The sequence below is a fragment of the Nycticebus coucang genome, chromosome 21 (assembly GCF_027406575.1).
Source record: "Nycticebus coucang isolate mNycCou1 chromosome 21, mNycCou1.pri, whole genome shotgun sequence".
Classification (NCBI taxonomy): Eukaryota; Metazoa; Chordata; class Mammalia; order Primates; family Lorisidae; genus Nycticebus; species Nycticebus coucang.
In genome coordinates this window covers 1,966,617-1,984,504 of record NC_069800.1, presented here as the reverse complement: position 1 = coordinate 1,984,504, position 17,888 = coordinate 1,966,617, and the positions used below count along the sequence as shown (strand labels likewise).

At 38.6% G+C, this 17,888-nt stretch overlaps 1 pseudogene; it reads right to left on the bottom strand.

Annotated features, from left to right (window-relative positions):
• Positions 1 to 3,933: 3,933 nt before the first annotated feature.
• Positions 3,934 to 4,776, bottom strand: LOC128573977 (poly(A) polymerase alpha-like; annotated as a pseudogene).
• Between the last annotated feature and the right edge of the window lie 13,112 nt (positions 4,777 to 17,888).

The following is a 17,888-nucleotide window of genomic DNA, read 5'->3' as shown; positions in this document are numbered from 1 at the left end:
GAAGAGGAAGGAAGTTTCAACAGCTTGAAAACACGTCTTTGTTTCCCCTCTTTTCATTTAGAGAATTAATACAAAAAGCTACATGTAAAGACATACTGTATTAATCACTCAAGCTCTTCAATTTTGAGCCTCTACTTATAAGAATCAAGAGATCTTGAGCGTTCATTTTTTGTCTAACTTTTCCTCATCAAGGAAGACTAAAGGTGAAGGAGGAAAAGAATCTATCCTTTCAAATTAAGGCTGAGAAGATGTCACAGAGTTTCTCAGAACCAACTGAAGCCTCTAACACCCCGTATTGCTGAAGATATAAAACTCTTACTTGGGATAGGGTAGGAGAGAGGCTTTGAAAGAGGCCTCTTAAAATAGACTTGCTAGAAATTCAACAATGTGAAGTTAACCAGCTAAATGAAGGGGAAAAAAAAAGTTCTAACAATAGTGAATTAAAGGACAGAAATATACGGCCAGTGAAGGTTTTTCTTTTTAAATAAAGGAAACAGAATGGAGCTTCCTTGTGCCCAGGTATCTTTCCCTTCTTTCTCTGTTAAATAATTTCGCTCTGAAGCTCTTCCTGCCTCACATAACTTGAATGACCCACTTTAAACATCATAGTTCTTTACTAAATAATGTTTGCTCTATAGTTTTCTGGTAGGTATCAAGGAAATTCCATTTCATTTCTAACATGCTAAGAGTTTTGCTCATTAATTTTTTTTTAAATCAGGTTTTGGTAAAATATTTTATAAAATAGCTTCTAAGTATGATTTTTATTTTTGCCTGTAATTATTTAAAATAGTAAGTTCACTTGACAAATTTTCTAATGCTGAACTAACCCTGCATTGCTTACACAGAATACACTTTTTGTTAATATGTTAACCTTTTCAGGCTAGATGGAATTTATTGCTAATATCATAATTAGAATATTTACATTTGTGTTTATTAATGAGAGTGGTCTATGTGTTTATTTTTTCTGCTACCCTGGCTTAGTTTTGTCTATAGGCAATTCTTTTCTTTATTTCATTTCTCTAAAACAAAATTGAGAGCATCACAAATCTTCACGTCTAGTCTAAACAGTTTTCATGGGAATTTAAATTTTTTCTTTAATATCTTTTAGATATGTTTTTAGATATGACATTATTTTTAGAAGAAGCTATTACTGTGTCCCTTCGTTTTTTAAATCCATTATTGATCAATTTATGTTATTTGTATATTTCTGAGCTTTTTAAAGGGACGTATGTTTTCAATCATTCATTTCATCTAAGTTTATAAAGATAGTGTTACCAATATGTCATGTCTGTCATATATCCTGTATCTTGGCCATGGGGGTTTTAAATTACTCCTATATTTGTATATGTCCACTTTTGTGTTCATCATAATTTCTTGCAACTTGTTTCTTTTTGTCTTGAATAAGCCTTATGAAATTTTGAATGTCAAAGAACAGGCCTCTTCCTTAATTAATTTAACCATTTTCTACTAATTACTTATCTCTGCACTGAATTTACCTTGAAGTAGACAATTCTGCCCTTTTTGACTGTAAATGGTCACATTATCAGACTATTTGGGGACTTATTTTGGTGAAGGTGCGGAGGAACAAAGTTTTCTCTTTCTCTGTTGACAGTTTAATGATTTTCCCTTTCTGTTTTCAGAAGGTTCATCTTCAGTCTAGGTCAGTCTGTTGTTTTTAGACTCTTACTGAACACTCCAGTAAGAGGCCAACACATGGCACAGTGTGAATTCATCAGCTCCACTACGTAGATCGTTGGTTTCCAAAAACATGACAAAGCTTGTGAATTTAACCATACGTATATTTATAGACCATCCACAATAGATCGTAGAGAGCCATCTTTAAATGGTGAGTCTTCAGTGATTGTGATACAGATCATTTTGCCTATTAAATTATTTCACAGTGATACTTAATTCTTTATATCACATTTGTAACCTTAATATTTGTCAGCTTATGGAACAAAGCCCCTAGATCTGTGGAAACGCCAGGGGCATTATTTTCAAGCTAAGCTCAACTTCATATTCTTTGTGGTTCTCTCGGCTCTTCATTCCTTCATCTGCTGCCTTTCTCCCGTGTCTCCTAGTGACACAGCTGCATCAGTTGAAGGGGTCGCAAATGGTCACGAACACCATGATTGGTCTAGACCAGTGATTTTCAACTGATGTGCCATGAAAATTTATAAATATCATTAATTAAATTACTTTCTAACAAAGTTCAAAGGGCAATAAGTATATTATTTTCTTTATTCTTTTTTTGAACAACGTAATTTAAGTGTGTCACAAAAGTTTAACTACAGGTTCAACTGTGCCGTGAGATAAAAAGGTTGAAAAACATTGGTCCGGACCAATCTTGATTTTATTGTTCTAGGAGTGGGTCAACTTCTGAGACCTAGTAGTAAGGCTGAGTGGTGGGGGTGCTACAATTGGGAAGGGCCTGGGAAAGGAGGAGTATGAAGAGGAGACTGTAGTGTCTGCCATTGCCATGAGATGCATTATTTGATAAAATTAAATCGAAACCCATAAAATACCAAAGTGTGCTTTATTGTTGCCTCCAGAAGGGTAGAATTATTTACCAGTATTTTTTATTACTGTTTCAATATTTCTTTTATAATCATTTTCATTTAATAATGGAGATCTTAAAAATTGTTTAAAGTGAACTCATCCTTTTAAAATATTTGGTATTTTTTTACTTTGCCACTCTTATACGAGGTCTGACAATAAAATTTGTGAATTTCTGTTTTATCATGTCCACTCAAAGGAAGACAGCATCTTCACTTGTTTCATCCTCTTCTGTTTTGGTTTTCTTGGGACTCTCTTCTTTATGAGGTGAAGATGTCTTCTTGACTTCCACTATAGGATTAAGTACTTTTGTTGCTGCATTTCCTGAAGGTCTAGGTGGTGGTGGATTTACCAGACGTGTTGAACAAACAACTCTGGAGACTGTAGGCTTATGGTGGTGGAGAAATGGCTGGTTGTGTGGCAATTTGAGGAATGTTTTCACTCTATGTACCCCCTGAGCTTTCCCTGGAATTTACTTGTGGCACAGAAACTTCATTAGCCTGCCTGTTGGTCACAGATGCTGCTATTACAGCCAGAGCAGAACTGTTTCTGCCCTGAGAGCTGCCAGAGCTATTCAATGGACTGGTCTTCACAGCACTAGTAGGTGAAGGCACAGACGTGCTGTTATCACTGTCCATAGACAAGTCAAGGCTGCTGTCATTCAGAGCTGTCAATCTGACACCTTCTGTTGAATGCTTTTTTTTTTCTGAAGTACATGATTAGGTAGTAGTTAATGGAGGTGCTTTCTTTTTACATGCATTGCAGCAATTTTCATATCCACCTCAAACATCTTGCTGTTTATTGCTTGCCTATAAACTGTGTCTGTGAAAGACTGAATATCATAGGTGAGATCAACACTCAGGTTTTCAGAGTTTTCTGGTTTTTTAAACACTAACCCAATCACCCTCATTGTGCGAAATTCTTCCTTGTCAGGATTTTCTTTAGGTGCCCGAAATGACTGGGGATTGACATGAGCCAGTGTAATAAATTCATTTTTTTTCCAAGCTTCCAAGTAGGATTCAAATTTTAGATTCCACCAAGCCCACCCATTCTAGCCGTTGTTTTTCTGTTGGTGCACTTGCTAGAAGTACAATATAATGCTTGTACTTTTGAAAGAAGTTTGGTGCTTCAAAAAGTTTGGACCACTCTGCCTTACTCAGCAAAATTTCATCTGTGATAGCAAGACCTTGTTAAACTCCTCAACCATGACCATCCCTGTTGAAACGGACACATTGTACATGGAGTTCTGTTGTGGGTATGCTGGTGTAATTATAGGCATAAGATGGTACCTATCACTGAGTTTACCCTTGGGTCCCATACAGGCAAATTAAGATTGCATTCTTCAGGCTGTTTCAATAGCACTGGATTTGGCCATTCCTATTTAGAAAATACCAAGAAAAATTTATGTACAAGAGTTGATGCTATTGCATTTGGATAAAGCTGGCAAGTTCTTGGTACTAGCATAGCCTAGGAAACCCACCGAGGAATAGATATTGTGGCGTTTAGCCCATAGTTTGATAGCTCTCAGAGTTAACCTGAAGTTGTCAGTTTGGTACTAGATGTAAAATTTCATTGGTTACCCTGCACTGTTAAGACTTCTTATGCATCTTATATCTAAATTTTTAAATAGACTATCATCTCCTAGATCCAAATCTTCTAGAATAGTCTGCAATGCTAATCTTGCAAACAAAAATATCAATCTCTATCCATCAAAACAGAGTTTGATAACTGGTACAAATGCCTCTTCCACAGCTCTTAAATCTTTTACTTCTTCCTGTAATTTCAACTTATCATAGAATGAGATTGAAAATTCACTTCGATCAACGTGTCTTGGTGCAACACACAATGCACCAATGTCAGCACCTTTTGTATGTACTCCTAACCTGTAAGATCCAAAAGTAAAAATTTTTCCTCCAACATTTTCAATTACAGACTGTGGAAGATTCTTGCTGTCACTGATTTCTCGACTCCACTCTTTTACCAGGTTATTTAATTTTCCCAAAATTAAAATCCTGCGCTTCAGTTCCTCTTCTTCAGAAACCCCCAAAGGCTTCAGAGTCTCACTAAGTTTCTGTGTAAGTATGCAGTCAGTCTCCTTGGGGGCTGCTCAGCCGATAGGAGAAGTAATGCCATAGTGCTTCTGTGGCCGCTGTGTTTGTTGTGATCCCTGTGTTGTAACAGGAAAGGGCATCGTCTCCTACCCCGGCACCGCCCAGTCACTTTCCCCCGCTACCGCCGCCGCTGCCACCCTGGGCATGATCCACTGAGGCGGGAGGGAGGGGGGCCCTGCCTCAGCCCTGGGTCCAACCCCTCCCGCACCGCTCCCGCCGCTTTAAGCGCTTCTCCTCCTTCCCCTTCGTCCTAACTTGGACCCCAAGCGCTCCATTTGTCTAGCTTCTTTTGAAAACTTCTTAATGGGATTGTTTGTTTGTTTGTTTGTTTTCTTGCTAATTTGTTTGTGTTCTTTGTAGATTCAGACATTAACCCTTTTAAAAGAAGTTCTCTGAATGATTATAATATGCTACCTCTGCTGAGAACAATTGATTCAAAGTGAAAAATGAAACAGGTTTAATCATGAAGCACAATTGGATTCCCTGTGTTTAAAGGCAGAGGAAGAACAACCCCATGGTATCTTCATCCATTTTTCTTCTACTTTCTAATGAGTGGCAGTAAATAGGAAAGGGAAGAAGAGATGGTCCTTATTTGCATTTCCTCCTTCCTCACCTGAAGCCTGGACTGGACCAGCATGCCAACTAAAAAAGGCAAGCTCCCTAAGTACAATCCCGGAATGAGTAATATCCAGGAAGAAAATTTTAAATCTACCACTGAATATAAAAGAGCATCAATGGAGATAAATAATTTATGAGACACCAGTGGATACATACCATAATTTATTTTTATATCATGATCTTTGTTCAGACCTTGAAAACTCCTCTTCAGAAAGAGTACATCAATTATGAGCAAGAAAGAAAAGGGAGACTTTACTACTAGAATATATAACTTTCATACTTACTATATACGTATGCATACAAGCTGATAATTGATACTCTATTGATTCAAATCATTACAAGCTGTGAACCATGAAGAGAAATGAGTAATAAATAAAGTGCTTGCTTCTTTAAATAAAATGTCCCTGTGTCACAAGACCAGGAAATGCCTTGTATTCACAATGAGCTCAGATATGGTCTTCTCAAATTTTTACATGTAAATACTGTGACTTCTTTAAATTAATTTATGAATACCTTTTAAAGTACTTACTTTACATATCCAGGAGCAGAAGATTTAAATGGTGATTATCCACACAAACTGAACCTCTTGATACTTATTGAATAGTCTTTTTAGTATGTGTTAATAATAACAGTTCACATTTATTGAGTACTTTCTAAGGCCTCTGAGTATTGTAGACATGTTAATGTATGCAAAACTATCAATAACCAAGTATTAGAAATGAGGAAACTGAGCAGGGAGAAGAAGTTAAGCGACTTATATAAAATCGCACAGTTCATAAGTTCTGGAACTGGGATTTTGACCCAGGCAATCAGAACTTCAGAGTCTATTGTGGTATACTGCCCTGGATTTAATACCCCAATACAAGAAATTATTATCATAGGAATATTTGGAAACAATTATTATTTTAGTACTTTCTAACTCAAAGTCTCGGTATGCGAACACCCTGCAAGAATGCCTTATGGTATATGATTTCCTTGCATTGCAGAAACTTTGATGATGTTCTCATAAGAGAACAAGAGATGATATTGAATAGAGAGGAATGATGTTGTAAAGGGCATGAGATTAGTTTCAATAGTTCACACTCATGAAAGAATGAGTTAGACTTATTAACCAAAGAGGTAGGGGATCTAATTGTGAGAAAACTACCCTAATCAAATAGATCTTGAAATCCAGCGAGGAAGCAGACATTAACCAAATATTATATATATTAATTATAATTATGATAAATGCCTTGGGGAGGGAGGCTACTAAGTGCTGGAAGAACACAGAATTAGTCACTGAATGTAAATTGGGATGGTTGGGACAGAATGAAATCACATTTGAGTTGAAGGAAGGAGGTAGAATTAGTCCTACCCACAGAGCAAGAGCATTAGAGGTCTAAGAAAACAGCGTGTATAGCTTTGAGGGAGACAGGGAGGAGTGCAGTGTAGTCAAGAGTACTCTTGACAGTGGCATATTCATTGGGTGTGGAAGGCAAATATTAGGACTTCTATTTGTATACACTTGTTTAAACCTTTAAAATGTTAATTTTGTATAGTCTTATAAGACACATACTATTGTATATTCATTCAGTGTCATTTGCATACACGGTATGTTATAAATAAACATGTAATTTGTTAAGAATGCACGTCTCCAAGTTTTTATTGTTAAGCATGCAGGGTAAACAGTGTTTGAGGACCACTTGTGTAAGAAACTACAAAAGGAACATTGTTTATGAACTCAGGGATTGATGGGGTTGGGGAAGTGAAATAGAAAGTGATGCTGAGAGAGCCAAGAGAGGTGATTAGTGATCATCCACACAGGGTCCAGCAGGCAGGTCAGGTTTTAGGGCTTAACCAGAAAGGGAGCCACCGAAGTATTTTAGCCTAGGAAACACACATTTGGGCAGCTGGCAGATGACCTATGAGGACTACTATTTAAAACCATTTAGAAATAGGTTAGAGAACACAAAAAGATAAGCTTCAATGTGAATTCTAAATCTGCCATTTTGATATTAAATTGTGTGCATTTCTTTCTTCTGCCAGAGTGAAACTCATGCAAAGCATGGTTCTTCCATCTACCCTTAGGTCTTCCTTTTATACAAACTGTTAAATACCACTACAAGTGGGCAGCAGAGTACCCGGCTCATAGTGAATGCCCAGTAGGTTTGGCTTATAAATTACATGGTGATCTCAAGTTTAGCACATTCCAAACATAATTCTTTTTCCCGAAAAAACAAAACATACTTATCCACCTATATTCCCAATCTCAGTGACTAGTACACGTCTGTCTATTCAGGGCTCCTAGCTGGAGTATTTAGTTCTCATGACAGCCTTGTACCCTATTTCTGGTCAAAACTCCAGTTTTATAGATCATATCTAGAGGAAACCGCCTATGTCCATCTTCTCTTTATCATCTCATTGACTTTGCCACAATGTTTACTAATTTATTTAGTCACCCAAATTTAGATAACCTATGCCCTTTATCTGTTAAACGTATGAGATACCTAGTATTTACAGATACTATATATTATACTTATTATTTAAATGGCTTGTTTCATTTAATCCTCAACATAATCCAAGGAATAGAATACTATCATGACTACCAGTTTATTTATTTATTTTTCAGTTTTGGGGCAGGGCCGGGTTCAAACCCACCACCTCTGATATATGGGGTTGGACCCTACGCACTGAGCCACAGGTGCCGCCCAACTACCAGTTTATTTTTGAAGGAAGTTCAGAGAGTTTAGTAACTTTTACAACTTTTCTCATAATTTAAAAGTGGGACAGCTATTTGCACAAGAGAGTCTTCTGCCAGATATCTATAAGGCTTGACAATTAAGTTTGTGAACTCATCCTAGAAAGAGTACTACATACCTTATTGCTGAATATCAGTATGGTCACCTTCAAGGTACTCCCCTCAGAAAGCTATGCACTGACACCAGCACCTAGTCCACCCTTCAAAGCAATTTTGAAACTCTTTTTCTGGAATGCCCATTATAGAATACTAGCATACTTTCTATACTACTATAGAAAAGGTACTGCACATCTGATTGCTGAATATCCTATGGTCACCACATGACCAAGGAGAGTACTTTGAAGGTGACCACAGTGATATTTAGCAGGGAGGTATGTAGTACTTTTTCTAGGATGAATTCAGGCACCTAATTACCTGACCTCACATTCTTACCTTCTGTGCTGTATTCCACTTCTCCATCCACAGTTTATTGCAACTAAAGTATATTCACCACAGTTGATTTATTGATTAATTTGTACATTTCTTCACTTATTCATTTATTCTCTACTCATTCACTACCACGTTCAGTTAAGTGCTGACTTGATTCTGCCTATTTCACGTGTTGTGCAACTCAGGTGAATTCCAGGTACTTACAAAGTAAAAGGCAGAAAATTAAGGCCAGGCTTAGTGGTGTCTCATGCCTGTAATTCTAGCACTCTAGGAGGTCAAGGTGGGTGGATTGCCTGAGCTCATGGGTTTGCCATCGGACCAAGCAAGAGCAAGATCCTGTCTCTAGGGCGGCGCCTGTGGCTCAGCGGGTAGGGCGCAGGTCCCATATGCCGGAGGTGGCGGGTTCAAACCCAGCCCCGGCCAAATTAAAAAAATAAATAAATAAATAAATTAGAGCTTTAAAAAAAAAAAAAAGATCCTGTCTCTAAAAATAGCCAGAAATAGTGGTAGGCACCTAGTCCCAGCTACTCAAGAGGCTGAGGCAAGAGGATCACTTGAGTCCAAGAGTTTGAGGTTGCTGTGAGCAATGATGCCACGACACTGTACCAAGGGTGACAAAGTGAGACTCTGTCTCAAGAAAAAAAAGTCAGAAATTAAATCAAAAATTACTTAAATATCATTTAATATCATAATAGAAATAGACGTTAAGCCAGAATATGATCTTCAAAACAGAAATCTAATGATGGCACTCTTTCTATTTAAGAGAAAATTCCTTTTTCTGGAAACACCCTTTTTTCTCCTTTATTGAAAAACTCATGTTATCTTAAACGCTCAGATGTCCAACTGCCTGTCATTTCCCAGTCAAAATTCATAATTCTCTTCTTTGTGCTCTCAAAGATAATAATTTATTAATACCTTGATTATAGTAATTATTGCACATTACAATTCATTTGGTAGATAGCTTGGCATTCTTCAATTTCCTTAGAAGTTTTATTGGTACGTCATACAGTTTTGTAATAAATTAAAGATACTGGCATATTATAAGATCTTAATAAATACTAACTTTATATGTATCCACTTTACCTATTAACATGTGTAAGCTCCTCAGAGAGCATCCCTATCTTTGTTCACTAAAAAATAGTTATCTACTACGTATAAGGTACTGCAATTTGCAGATGTTGTGGAAAAATATATGTATTGACTTTGGAGACTGGTCTACATTCTATTATCTGTTCTTTTCTACTTTTGTATGACTGTTATTACTGTTTGTTTGTTTGTTTGTTTGTTTTTTGCAGTTATTGGACGGGGCTGGTTTGAACCTGCCACCTCCGGCATACGGGGTTGGCGCCCTACTCCTTTGAGCCACAGGCACTGCCCTCTACTTTTATATATATATATTTTTATTGTTGGGGATTCATTCAGGGTACAATAAGCCAGTTACACTGATTGCAATTGTTAGGAAAAGTCCCTCTTGCAATCATGTCTTGACCCCATAAAGTGTGACACACACTAAGACCCCACCCCCATCCCTTTTTCTGCTTCCCCCCCCATAACCTTAATTGTCATTAATTGTCCTCATATCAAAATTGAGTACATAGGATTCATGCTTCTCCATTCTTGTGATGCTTTACTAAGAATAATGTCTTCCACTTCCATCCAGGTTAATACGAAGGATGTAAAGTCTCCATTTTTTTTAATGGCTGAATAGTATTCCATGGTATACATATACCACAGCTTGTTAATCCATTCCTGCATTGGTGGGCATTTAGGCTGTTTCCACATTTTGGCAATTGTAAATTGAGCTGCAATAAACAGTCTAGTACAAGTGTCCTTATGATAAAAGGATTTCTTTCCTTCTGGGTAGATGCCCAGTAATGGGATTGCAGGATCAAATGGGAGGTCTAGCTTGAGTGCTTTGAGGTTTCTCCATACTTCCTTCCAGAAAGGTTGTACTAGTTTGCAGTCCCACCAGCAGTGTAAAAGTGTTCCCTTCTCTCCACATCCATGCCAGCATCTGCAGTTTTGAGATTTTGTGATGTGGGCCATTCTCACTGGGGTTAGATGATATCTCAGGGTTGTTTTGATTTGCATTTCTCTAATATATAGAGATAATGAACATTTTTTCATGTGTTTGTTAGCCATTCGTCTGTCATCTTTAGAGAAAGTTCTATTCGTGTCTCTTGCCCATTGATATATGGGATTGTTGGCTTTTTTCATGTGGATTAATTTGAGTTCTCTATAGATCCTAGTTATCAAGCTTTTGTCTGATTGAAAATATGCAAATATCCTTTCCCATTGTGTAGGTTGTCTCTTTGCTTTGGTTATTGTCTCCTTAGCTGTACAGAAGCTTATCTGTTTAATGAAGTCCCATTTGCTTATTTTTGTTGTTGTTGCAATTGCCATGGCAGTCTTCTTCATGAAGTCTTCCCCCAGCCAATATCTTCCAGTGTTTTTCCTACGCTTTCTTTGAGGATTTTTATTGTTTCATGCCTTAAATTTAAGTCCTTTATTCATCTTGAATCAATTTTTGTGAGTGGGGAAAGGTGTGGGTCCAGTTTCAGTCTTTTACATGTAGACATCCAGTTCTCCCAACACCATTTATTGAATAGGGAGTCTTTCCCCCAAGGTATGTTCCTGTTTGGTTTATCGAAGATTAGGTGGTTGTAAGATGTTAGTTTCATTTCTTGGTTTTCAATTTGATTCCAAGTGTCTATGTCTCTGTTTTTGTGCCAGTACCATGCTGTCTTGACAACTATGCTTTGTAGTACAGACTAAAATCTGGTATGCTGATGCCCCCAGCTTTATTTTTATTACTAAGAACTGCCTTAGCTATACGGGGTTTTTTCTGGTTCCATACAAAACGCAGAATCATTTTTTCCAAATCTTGAAAGTACGATGTAGGTACTTTGATAGGAATGGCATTGAATAGGTAGATTGCTTTGGGAAGTATAGACATTTTAACAATGTTGATTCTTCCCATCCATGAGCATGGTATGTTCTTCCATTTGTTAATATCCTCTGCTATTTCCTTTCTGAGGATTTCATAGTTTTCTTTATAGAGGTCCTTCACCTCCTTCGTTAGGTATATTCCTAGGTATTTCATTTTCTTTGAAACTATGGTGAAGGGAGTTGTGTCCTTAATTGGCTTCTCATCTTGACTGTTATTGGTGTATACAAAGGCTACTTTCTTGTGGACATTGATTTTGTATCCTGAAACATTACTGTATTTCTTGATGACTTCTAGGAGTCTTGTGGTTGAGTCTTTGGAGTTCTCTAAGTATAAGATCATATCATCAGCAAAGAGGGAGAGTTTGACCTCCTCTGCTCCCGTTTGGATTCCCTTTATTTCCTTGTCTTGCCTAATGTATTGGCTAGAACTTCCAGCACTATGTTGAATAGTAAAGGTGACAGAGGACAACCTTGTCTGGTTCCAGTTCTAAGAGGAAAAGCTTTCAGTTTTACTCCATTCAGTAAAATAATGGCTGTGGGTTTGTCATAGATAGCTTCAATCAGTTTTAGAAATGTGCCACCTATGCCTATACTCTTCAGTGTTCTAATTAGAAAAGGATGCTGGATTTTATCAAATGCTTTTTCTGCATCTATTGAGAGGATCATGTGATCTTTATTTTTGCCTCTGTTAATATGGTGGATAACGTTTATGGACTTGCGTATGTTAAACCAGCCTTGCATCCCTGGGATGAAGCCTACTTGATCATGATGAATGACTTTTTTGATGATAAGCTGTAATCTATTAGCTAGGATTTTGTTGAGAATTTTTGCATCTATATTCATGCGTGAGATTGGCCTGAAATTCTCCTTTTTGTTTGGGTCTTTTCCTGGTTTTGGTATCAGGGTGATGTTTGCTTCATAGAATGTGTTGGGGAAGATTCCTTCTTCCTCAATTTTTTGGAATAATTTCTGCAGAACAGAAATAAGCTCTTCCTTGAAGGTTTGGTAGAATTCAGGACTGAAGCCATCTGGACCAGGGCATTTTTTGGTTGGAAGCTTTTTTATTGTTTCTTTGATCTCAGTGCTTGAAATTGGTCTGTTCAGGAGCTCTATTTCTTCCTGGCTAAGTCTAGGGAGAGGGTGTGATTAAAAATATTGATCCATTTCCTTCACATTGTCAAATTTCTGGGCATGGAGTTTCTGGTAGTATTCAGAGATGATCTCTTGTATCTCTGTGGGATCAGTTGTTATTTCCCCTTTATCGTTTCTGATTGAGGTTACTAGAGATTTTACTTTTCTCTTCCTCGTTAGTCTGGCCAATGGTTTATCTATTTTATTTATTTGTTCAAGAAACCAACTCCTTGTTTCATTAATTTTCTGAATGATTCTTTTGTTTTCAATTTCATTGATCTCTGATTTGATTTTGGAGATTTCTTTTCTTCTACTGAGTTTAGGCTTAGATTGTTCTTCTTTTTCCAATTCCATAAGATGGCTTGTAAGATTGTTGATGCGCTGTCTTTCTGTTTTTTGAATGTAGGCATCTAAAGTGATGAATTTTCCTGTCAAAACTGCTTTTGCAGTATCCCACAGGTTTTGGTAGCTTGTGTCTTCATTGTTGTTATGCTCAAGGAAGTTAATGATTTCCTGTTTTATTTCTTCCTGCACCCATCTGTTATTCAACAGAAGATTGTTTAATTTCCATGCCTTTGGGTGGGGTCGAGCATTTTTGTTAGAGTTGAGTTCCACCTTTAGTGCCTTATGGTCTGAGAAGATACAAGGTAAAATTTCAATTCTTTTGATTCTGTTGATATTTGTTTCATGTCCCAGGATATGATCAATTTTGGAGAATGTTCCATGGGGTGATGAGAAGAATGTATATTCTTTATTTTTGGGATGGAGTGTTCTATATGCGTCTATTAAGCACAGTTGTTCTAGGGTCTCATTTAAATCTCTTACATCTTTGTTTAATTTCTGTTTAGAGGATCTGTCCGGCTCTGTAAGAGGAGTGTTAAAGTCCCCTGTTATGATGGTATTATCAGATATCATATTGCTCAGACTGAGTAAGGTCTGCTTCAAGAATCTGGGAGAATTTAAATTGGGTGCATAAATATTTAGAATTGAAATGTCTTCTTTTTGTAGTTTTCCCTTGACCAATATAAAGTGACCATCTTTGTCTTTTTTGACTTTAGTTGCTTTAAATCCACATGTATCTGAAAATAAGATGGCAACTCCTCTTTTCTTCTGAATTCCATTTGCCTGAAAAATTGTCTTCCAACCCTTGACTTGGAGCTTTAATTTGTCTTTTGAAGGCAGGTGTGTTTCTTGCAGACAGCAAATGGATGGCTTGTGTTTTTTAATCCAGTCAGCCAATCTATGTCTCTTCAGTGGGGAATTCAAGCCATTAACATTTATTGAGATATTTGATAAGTGTGGTAGTATTCTATTCATCTTATTTGGTGAGGGTCCATTGCTTAGTTTTATCTTTTGCATCAGTGTGGAGGTTATGTTCTGTCCTTTGATTTCTGAGTTCTTACTTTGCTGCTGATCCATTGTGGTGGTCAGTGTGCAGAACAGGTTGAAGTATTTCCTGTAGAGCTGGTCTCGTTGTGGCAAATTTCCTCAATGTTTGTATATCCATCAATGATTTGATTTCTCCATCAATTTTTAAGCTTAGCTTAGCAGGGTACAGAATTCTGGGCTGAAAATTGTTCTGTTTAAGTAGATTAAAGGTAGATGACCATTGTCTTCTTGTTTGGAAAGTGTCATTAGAGAAGTCTGCGGTCACTCTGATCGATTTCCCCCTGTAGGTCAACTGGCGCTTACTCCTGGCAGCTTGCAGAATCTTTTCTTTTGTCTTGACTTTGGACAGGTTCATCACAATGTTTCTTGGAGAAGCTCGGTTAGAGTTGAGGCTACCTGGGTTCCGATATCTCTCTGAAAGCAGTGTGTCAGAATCTTTGGTGATATTTGGGAAATTTTCTTTTATAATATTCTCTAGTATGGCTTCCATTCCTCTGGGGCATTCTTCTTCCCCTTCTGGAATTCCTATAACTCGTACGTTGGAACGCTTCATAAAGTCCCATAATTCTGACAGTGAACGTTCTGCTTTCTCTCTCTTCTTTTCTGCCTCTTTTACTGTCCGAGTTATCTCAAGAACTTTGTCTTTTACCTCTGAAATTCTTTCTTCTGCATGGTCTAACCTGTTGCTGATACTTTCCATTGCATCTTTAAGTTCCCTAATTGACTGTTTCATTTCCTTCAGCTCTGCTATATCCTTTTTATATTCTTCATATCGTTCATCTCTTATTTGATTCTGTTTTTGGATTTCCTTTTGGTTATTTTCCACTTTATTAGCAATTTCCTTAATTGTTTCCATCATTTCTTTCATTGTTTTCAACATGTGTATTCTAAATTCCCTTTCTGTCATTCCTAACATTTCTTTATAGGTGGAATCATCTGCAGTAGCTACCTCATGGTCCCTTGTCGGGGTTGTTCTAGACTGGTTCTTCATGTTGCCTGGAGTTTTCTGCTGATTCTTCCTCATGAGTGATTTCTTTTATCTGTTTCCTTGTCCTAATTTTCCTTTCACTTCCTCTTGCTCTTTAAGTTCTCGTGCCTGTGGACTAAGGGTTACAGGACCAGAAGGGTGAAAAGGTTGAAGAGCAAAAAAGTGATGAAAGAAAGGAGGACCGAGTGATAAGAAAAAAAAAGAAAAATAGAGAAAGGAGAGGGGGTGGGTATAAGGAATATTGACAAAAAGAAGAGAGGCACAGAAAGAGGGAGACAGAGCAATATATGTGTACAGTAGGGTACTTTGACACAACCTTGAAAAAAAAACCCACCTTCTGGGGGTGTCCAGTTGGGTGGTTCCCTTGAGGTCAACAGCTCTTTGCTAACCTGATCAGACACAGTACCCCACCTCCACCAAGTAGAGAGGAAAGACAAAAATGCTATAAATCAAATCAAAGCAAGCAAACAGAAAACTTTACGGGGATAAAATTGGGTGAAAAACCAAATGATAGCAGTAGAAACACTAGCAAAAATGAAGTTCTAGTTATTAAAAAAGGCAACAATGGGAAATTATAATTGAACTAGAAAAATTGAGAAAGAAAAAGGATCTGTATGGAAAAGATTGAAATTAAAAAACAAAAGTTGCCCCATAATCATATCATTGTATACACTTATGATTTAATAAAAAAATTAAAAAAAAAAAAAAAAGAACATCAACAACGTCAAAATAAACAAACAAAAAAAACAACCAAACAAAAAAAAAAAGAAAAAAAGAAAAAAAAACACAACCAAACACAAAGCAGTTTGTATATGTTATTGAATATTGTCTGGGCAACACGTGTTCTTCTGGGGTATGAGATGTTAATCACAGTTCTGATACGACTGGAGGCTGCTGATTTCTCAAACCCCAGCAGGTAGACACCCTAAATCTCTCTTCAGCCCACTTAAAAAGCTCTTTGAACTTGTAAACTTGCTGAGCAGAAGCTTTCCCAGTAAAGTGCTTCTCGCTGGAATCACTGCTGAAGTGGCTATCCACTTACCCAGTGTGCCAAAATCGGTCTCACTCTGCCCCTGAGGGTTAGGGCTGCAAGGCAGCTCAGACCCCACCCTTAGGCTACTTGGTTGCTGGGTTACCAGCTCCCATCCGATTCTAGCTCTGCAACCCTGAGGGCAGAGCTTGCTGGGGCAGATCACTCACAATGTCTCCGTGTGACCCACCACCAAACATCATTAGCTCCATCTGGCTCAGCGGCTCAGACTGGGGCCCTAGACAACGGCCAAAGTTCTCCACACTCCCGCTCAGGCCCTCCCCAAGGCAGTTCAACTCAGTGCCAAGTCCAAGGACACCAAAACAGTTCACAGGTAAGGCCTTTCTGGTTTGCAGTCTCGCTGCTACTGAACTTACTGTTGCGGGCGGGTTTAGCTGGATTGAACACAAGTAACCACTTGCCATTTTTCCACTGTTTTAGTTCTCCTCTTGGGGTCCAGAAGTCTCTCGCTGACTCCCTGTATCCTCATAGGAGTGATGATAGGCAGATCCCACCAGCCAGAGATGCCTGGAGTCCTATCTCCCCAGACTCACGGTGCCCAGATGCAAGGAAGCTGTTACTCGGTCGCCATCTTGCTCCGCCCCTCTACTTTTATATTTTTTATTCTGGTATTAATGCTACTAGCTGGAAGCACATTATACTTACCACAAAAGATAATAATTTGGTAATAATCCCTATTCCTTCATTTTATTCCCCACTCCCCTAAATCCTTCACAAAATGTTGTAACTTCTTTGAAATTACATTTTAAATCTTCACCCTGGGTTTCAAAAACCATCTAAAACAAGCTGATAAAAAGAATGCTGCAGGTCCTCACAGACTGAGGTCTGAGCACTATAATGAAGAAGATATTATTTAATTTCCAAACAGTCTGTACAGTATTATCCACATTTGAGAAATGAGGTGTGTAAAGCTCCTCTCTTCTTCCCATCCTAATTGTCAACCTTAGGGTAGGCCACCAGCACCTCTTCCTGCAACTGGTTTCTTATTTCCTGTCTACTTTGACTGCTTTCACTTTCCTGGCCAGTGGAAAGAAATAATTTCAAGATATAAATTAGATTATGTCACTGTGGTTCCCCTCTGCATCTCCTGTCTTCACTGTCTCTCTGCTCTGTGCCAGATGCAAGTCAAAACAGATGCGTTGGACAAGCTCCATGGTAAAGTGACATAGTGAATGTGTCTCACTGCAGCCACACCAGAAAGGCAGCAGCCTGAGTCCTGAGGGTGAGTCAGTGTCTGGACAAGGCCAGGGGATGAACTCTGTGAACCAGCAGGACTGACTCCAACCCTGAGCCCACCCTTGGCAACACCAGCCTTGGCAGAGAGTGGATTTGCAGGGAGGGTGAGGCCCTGCCCAGGCCTGTGCTGCGGGGGTAGGAGGTTTGGGGGACCCAGCTCAGCTGAGGGCCTGAGGGACACAGCACTGCAGTGTCTCCACCGCATCCTGGGCTCCTCTCTTCCTCACTCTCTGACAACCTTCATTCCCACGAGAGCTCCGTGCACACACCTCATACTCTGTCAGGGATATCGCACTGCTCATTAAGGCTGCACTAGCAGAGGTGACTGTCATGAGGACATAAAAACAAACAAAACTCTGATGTGGAGAATTTTGCAAACATTGGAAGAAAAACCAGAATGTGGCCCCTGGAGTTCTAGAGCAATAGCCATCACTCCATTCAACAGTGCATTCTGCAGTGTTTTGGTCTTGTAGAGACCAACTCCCTGACTTTGGGATAGCCAGCTGGCCATTTTGCTATGCGTGCTCATTACTGGGCGGGTTTCTGGGATAAGAAGTTAGGAGGCCAGGAGAGCCCGAGATCCCAGCTCTTCCACTCAGCAGAGTAAGAAAGAAAGGGAGGCTGGGGCGCACTCAGCCTCCACCTCCCCAAATTCCTTCTGATGACTTCCCTTCTGACGTCTCTCAGGCACCA